Source organism: Ctenocephalides felis, unplaced genomic scaffold (genome assembly GCF_003426905.1).
Source record: "Ctenocephalides felis isolate EL2017-DRISC unplaced genomic scaffold, ASM342690v1 CF-g0.4_SCAFFOLD_01886, whole genome shotgun sequence".
Lineage (NCBI taxonomy): Eukaryota > Metazoa > Arthropoda > Insecta > Siphonaptera > Pulicidae > Ctenocephalides > Ctenocephalides felis.
Window position 1 is genome coordinate 101,952,719 of NW_020538040.1, and position 7,409 is coordinate 101,960,127.

Genomic DNA, 7,409 nt, shown 5'->3' on the forward strand with positions numbered 1-7,409 from the left:
TTGATAATGGTCTTTTAACGTTTAAAAATGTTTCAGCTATGTATATAAGAAGCTTGAAACAGTCAATTGATAGCCTGGTAGGTTAGTGTTAAATAACAGATATAGTCGAACAATTGAAGAATATTTTAGTGAGTAGATACAATGAACATTTATAACCTTTGATATTATAGTAAATGATGAAAATTAAAAATTTGTTATACCAGCTACTATGTCCACAATTACAAATATTTAAATGTTTTCAACTAGTAATAAATGATGATAATATTTATTATATATCAAATAAATAATATTTTGTGTCTAGTGTAAATAGAACTAAGCATATATATATATATATATATATATATATATAAAATTACTTGAATACAAGAGCAGGCCATTTACTACCTTCATTATCGACTTATTTATGAAATGAATTTAGAAAATGAATTCTTTAACATGTGCAAATGAAAATGTAATCATTTATACAATCAGCTTTATGAAACAAATTACATTGTACAGTTTCCTTTTAACAGGAAGGAAGAGAAAATACGAGCAGAAAGAAACGTTGACATAAAAAGCATCGCTAAGTGATTGGTTCTACAAACGCGTCGGTTAGGTAATTTTCAGGCCGCACGGCTACTGCAGATGACGGGCTTAGAGCTTATAAAAATCCATTGGCAGCAGGAGAAAAAAACATGAAAACGGAAAAACATCCGAGTGGAACAGTTGGCACTTCATTACAGAAAATGATATATAATTTTTTACCTCGACCGGAATAAAAACAGTAGGTATAATTGGAACCGGATTCTCCTAGTTGAGATTGACTCGATTTTCTTTAGAGAGAAAAGGAAACGAATCTAGTTTTTTGTATTAAAATAATATTAGACTTAATTATTTATTATTTAAAGCTATAAAAACGTATATATAAATAAATAAATATATATATATATATATATATATATATATATATATAGGGTAGTACGGGGCACAAAGGTCCAATTTTGAGCAATTCTATTGTGAAAGCCAAACCAATTTTATCAGAACAAATAACACATATCAAACAAATAACTATCTGAAACGGGGAAAAATAAGACGGTCGAAAAAAAATAATTTTAACACATTATTACAAGAAAACGTCCCGGCCGATCTTTACCAAAAACTAATTAGCATGATCCCAACCAATATGTTTCGAACGGTTTTTAAATTTTCAAAATTGATTCAGAATTACGGGCTAAAGGTGGACGAAAATTTGTTCACTTTTTTGCGATTTACAAAGAAATGGTTCGCCGATCTTTGCACAAAACTGAAAAACGATAGTCCTTATCGAGATACATCAAATGGCTTTAAAATTTTTGAAATCGGTCCACTCGTTTTTGAGAAAACGTTGATTTACGGCAAAAAATCTGCCGTAAATCAACACACACACACACATACTTTTTCCAAATTTGGTCTCATTCGGTTCAGAATGGCTTGAAACGTCGAGAAAACATAAAATTAGCGAATCAAATTTTTTGAAAATATAAACTTCTCCTTCGAGAAGTTAATTAAGTTAACAAAAACAATTTTATTATACAAGACATAAGGTAAATAAATAGTTATTCCAACTATGCTAATAATTTTTTCTTACGAAATAGCACATTAATGGTTAAATAATGTAGCTATTATTTTATGAAATTCCTTTAAAATTAAAAATTAGATATTGGACCTGTTTGTCCCATGACCATGATGTTTGTTTTTTGACGGTAGATACCATAATCTTTAGATCATACTAAAATAAGTTTGTCAAAGTTTGCAAAAATTGGTATCGTTTTTTTAGCGTTTGTCAAAATTAGAACTTTCATCGACGTTTGCTCAAAAACGCCTGAACCGATTTCAAAAAATTTAAATGTCAATTAATGTATTTCCGCGTGAGCATTCGTAGCGTACACATCGTTCGAAATAAATATATATTTTTTGAAGTTTAGTGAAAGTAAACCTTGTACCTGTTGTGTTTTGATAGTGAGCTGATAAACAAACAATGGAGTCGAGCCCGTTCGGGCACGAGGGCGGACGGCCGCCTGATAAAGGCATTACACAACATTCAGATTTAGGCGCAACCATTGCAGGTGCAATGCATGTGCTAAATGACCTTGAAGATTTTAACAATGAAAGCAGTATGGATTATAGTATAGATGATCAAGAAATAGATTTAAGTAGTTGTGAAAGTATTCACAATTTAGATAGTAAATCTAATAAAAACAAGAATGGAATTAATAAAACTAATCCCACAAAAGTTAATAAAAAAGAAACAAAGCTAAGGAATTCTAATTATGTAAATAGTAATAAAGAAAACAAAATTAACAGGACAATGAAATTCATTAAAAAGGTGACTAGTGCAAAAAATAACAAAGTCAAAAGATTAGAAAGTGGAGTCAATTCAAAAGTTGAAGTTCAGAAAAGTAATGATACAATAAATAAAAATGTAAAGGCTATTCAACGCAGTAGTAATGATAAAGTAAAGGAAGAAGCTGATAGTGTACCTAATGCGAATAATGAAGAAAATGTTAATCAGAATGAATCAAATTCTATTAACAATAACATAGTTAGTGAAGAAACGGTTGAGATGAATGAAGTAAAGTCTAGTAACTATGCTCGAAACAATAAAATACGATTTGAAGAATACGATAAAGGACCATATCATATATATGTGGAATCAATAAATAAAAATATTGGAAGGTTACATCACATGGCAATTGGAAGGATGTTATATAAATCAGTTCCAAAATTGAAGACAGAATTATCAGAAATTGTACAAATTGAAAAAACAAAATAAAATTAGTAATTAAAAATGCAGAAATAGCCAATAGTTTACTGGAAGATGAATTTTTCAAGATGCATAATCTCAGGACCTACATTCCTAAATATCTAGTAGTAAGACAGGGGATAATATTTGATGTTGATATTAATTTATCGGAAGACGAAATAATGGAAGTTATAGAATCTGATTATCCAGTGGTGGAAGTAAAATGTTTAAAGTCAAAAAGAGGTAATAACATCAATTATAAATCGCAATGTGTGAAATTAACATTCAGGGGCTCCAAATTGCCGGAGAAAATTTCAATATATTCAGTCAAATGTAGGGTTAGCCCATACATTAAAAAAGTAGTGCAGTGTCATAATTGTTGGTTCTTTGGTCATATAAAAGAACAATGTAAAAGTAAAAAAAGATGTCCGAAATGTTCAGAACAACATGGAATAGAAGCCTGTACTGAAATTTTAAACTTAAAATGCTGTTTATGCTCCGGGGAACACGTTGCAAATAGTACTGAATGCCCTGAATTCAAAAGGCATAAAAGTATTTATGAATTGATGGGGACTCATAATATAGCTTTTCATGAGGCGAGGAATATTTTGCGAAATGACAAATATTCAAGAGCTGTTAAATTTAACCCTTACACTATAGATAAGGAAAAAGATTTTCCGACGATAAAAGAAAAAAGGAGGGATGAATACGGACTAGAAAAAAGTTACTGTGATAAAAATAAATATAACGAATTATCAAAATTAATAGAAGAAGAAAAGGATACAGAAGAAGAAGACATAGTATGGATTAGAAAACCAAAAAGGTCACATGTCAAAAATGTAACAAGGGTAGGAGGTCAAGGTACGTCTAAAGTATCTAAGTATAATAATATAAATAAAGAGACGGATATTAAAAGGGTAAGTAATAGAGAAATAATTAGTAGAAAAAGGCCGATTAAAACGTTGGAAGATGATACGGATCAAGAAGGAAATGAATCAAGAAAAGAAGAAAATGATCCACTCGAAATTCTTAAACAGTTAGTTACACAAATTAAAATAATAAATAGATCTGACGATTCTTCCATAAATAGATTACTGAGTATTGTGATAAGTAAATTGGAAAAAGATAAGAGAACTACAGGAAGGTACAATAAAATAATAGAAACAATATACACAATATAAATAAGCCAAAATGAATTTAAAAATACTACAATTAAACTGCAGATCATTGAAAGCAAATAAAGAAAGTATAGAACATTTCTTATACAATAATCAGATTTCGATAGCGGCCCTTTCCGAAACATGGTTCAGTCCTAATGCAGTATACAAAATCAAGGGGTATAAGATTTTTCGGAAAGATAGAGATGATGGATACGGCGGAGCAGCCATCATCGTCAAAAACAACATAGATTGTGATGAATATGAAACAATAAACAACAATAAGAATATACAAATATGTGCGGTAACAATTAAAACAAATATAACCTTTTGCTTAGTTTCCATTTATTGCTCAAATAGAGAAGAATTAGATTTTACTGATGTGAGGAAAACTATAGAAGGGATCCATTCAAAAACATTGATCGTTGGAGATTTCAACAGCCATCACTTTGCATGGGGAAGTATGGCGAACAACACATCAGGGATAAAATTACAAGAAATCATAGAAGATCATTCATTAATAATCCTCAACAACGGCAAACCCACAACAATCGAGACAAGAAACAAAAAAGCGACGAATATAGATTTATCTTTATGCTCCAGCAATCTCACAGATTATATCAGATGGGAAATACTCGAAGAATCTCTTGGATCTGACCACTTACCAATTATAATACATATTTACACAAATGCAATTTCTAACATCAAAATCTTCCCTACAAAAAAATGGAATACCAATCAAGCCAATTGGAAAGGATATGGCGAAGAAATTTCAAAAACTCTCCAAAACTCCAACGTACCTAATACAGGAAAACAAAAATATGAATTTCTAATGAATTGTATAGATCACGCTGCAGAGAAAAACATAAAGAAATGCAAAGTGATAATTAGCTCAACCTTCAAACCAGCAGCATGGTGGGATCAAGAATGTGATATTATGGTAAACGCAAGAAAAGACGCATTTAAACAAATGCGCAGAAAATTTAATTATGATAATTTTATCCTATACCAAAAAATAAATGCACAAACCAAGAGATTTTTAAAGAATAAGAAAATACAAAAATGGGCGGAATACACAAGTTCAATTAACAAAAACACAAATCCGGCTACAATTTGGAGGAAAATCAAAATATTCAACAACAAAAACACAAATAGGAACATAAATCCAAATTTTACGGAAGAATGTGGACATCAAATATTACAAAATATAGCACCAGATTATGTCTGTAACAAACAAGATATATTTAGTAAGAATAATAATGAAGAAACAGAATTGATGTCACCTTTCAAATATAATGAATTGAGAAGAGCCCTAAAAAACAGAAAGAACACGGCTCCAGGAAAGGATAACATTTCATATAATATGATCAATAATAGTCCAACTAATTTTAAAATGGAACTTTTAAATGTATTTAATAATATGATCACACACCACTGGATTCCTGAAAAATGGAAAGAAATAATTGTAGTACCAATAATTAAACCTAATAGAAACCCACAATCTATAGACTCTTATAGACCAATATCACTAATATCATGCGTAGCAAAGATTTTCGAACGAATGATAAAAGAAAGACTGGAATGGTACATTGAAAACAAGAACATACTCCATGATAACGTATTTGGTTTTAGAAGCGGAAGAGGAACAATAGATTTATTGAGTACCCTTACCACCGACATAAATATATCGAGGTCAAACAATGAATATATGTTGCTACTGTCAATAGATATTGACAAAGCCTATGAAAACGTAGACCATTATATTCTACAGAAAAAATTACGGAATATAAATATCCCAGAGAGTATAATTAAAATAATATTGGAGTTGATATCACCAAGATATATTTACCTACGAACTAATGGAGATATGATCGGCCCTAGATCAGCATACAACGGGATCATACAAGGTTCCATTTTAAGCCCCACATTATTCAACATATATACTGCGGATTACCATAAGATACCTGATACAAGTGTTAAAAAATTACAATATGCCGACGACATTTGTTTATACATATCAAGACCATCAATAGAATCATGTATAACGCAAATGAACTATGCTATTAAAGAAAACATAAAATGGTTATCAAGCAATAATTTAAATATATCACCATCCAAAAGTTCAGCAACGATTTTCACTAGACACAGACTCCCCCAGAACATAGGTCACATAAGGGTTGGAACTCAAGATGTTATAATAAAAGACAACGTGAAAATACTAGGCATAACCTTTGACGCCAAAATGACATTTAAAAAGCATATACAAGAATTATCAAGAAAATGCGAAACAGGCATCAATATACTTCGTAAAATAACAAATACTAGATGGGGAGCACACCCAGAGACATGCCTTTTACTGTACAGAAATTTGATTAGAACTCAAATAGATTACGGATGCTTTATATATGGAACAACGTCAAAAACTGAACAATATAAACTTGATAAAATTCAATATTCCGCAATAAGAACATGCATAGGGGCATTTAGATCAACACCGACAAATGCGTTATTAACAGAAGCAGGAGAACCTCCTCTGAGCATAAGAAGAGAGATTCTAGCAAACAGATTCTTGATGAAAAAACTTAATGGATCATGTAAATTATTACCCGAACAGTTAGAAAAACTAGCAAGATTACATTACTCCACACGCTACTGGATAAACAAACCAGCTCCATCACTAATAAATAGTTTTTATACAATTAAACCTCACGAAGAGAACATCATAATCAATGATAAAACTCCATATTACATCTACCCACCGCTAAACGACTACATTAAACCATACATCGATATAGATAAGAGCACAAATATAGCAAACATGGACATTTATATCCGTGAATTAGAACTTCATATCAACTCAAATTGGCCGGATTATTTGCAAATATATACGGATGGCTCTAAAACATCAGAGGGAACCGGATGTGCCATACATATTCCAAGAATCCATTACAGTAACAAAGTAAGACTTCCAAACTATACATCCATATTTTCAGCGGAACTTATAGCGATATACACTGCAGTAAAATATGTGAATGACAATAATATTAACAAATCTTTGATACTAAGTGACAGCAAATCAAGTCTAACAGCCATAAAACACGCCAATAAACATTCAAATATAATAATATACAAAATTATAGAAATCATAAAGAAAATCAATACTGATGATAAATCCATGATTCTTCTTTGGATAAGGGGTCATTCTAATATAAAAGGCAACGAGATGGCAGACAATCTAGCTAAAGAAGCGTGCACGAGCGGCGATCAATTTGCAAAAACGTCTGCGCTAGATTTAAAACATTTAATAAAACAACAAGGTTTGGAACTATGGCAGAAGTCTCACTCAGAAACTACAAAGGCAAAAGGATTCACATATGCACTGACGAGAGAGATTGTTTCACCAAACACATGGTTTAAAAACATAGAAGAAAGTCGAAATTTTATAACAGTAATCTGCAGATTGAGACTCGGACACTCCTACTGCAAATCGC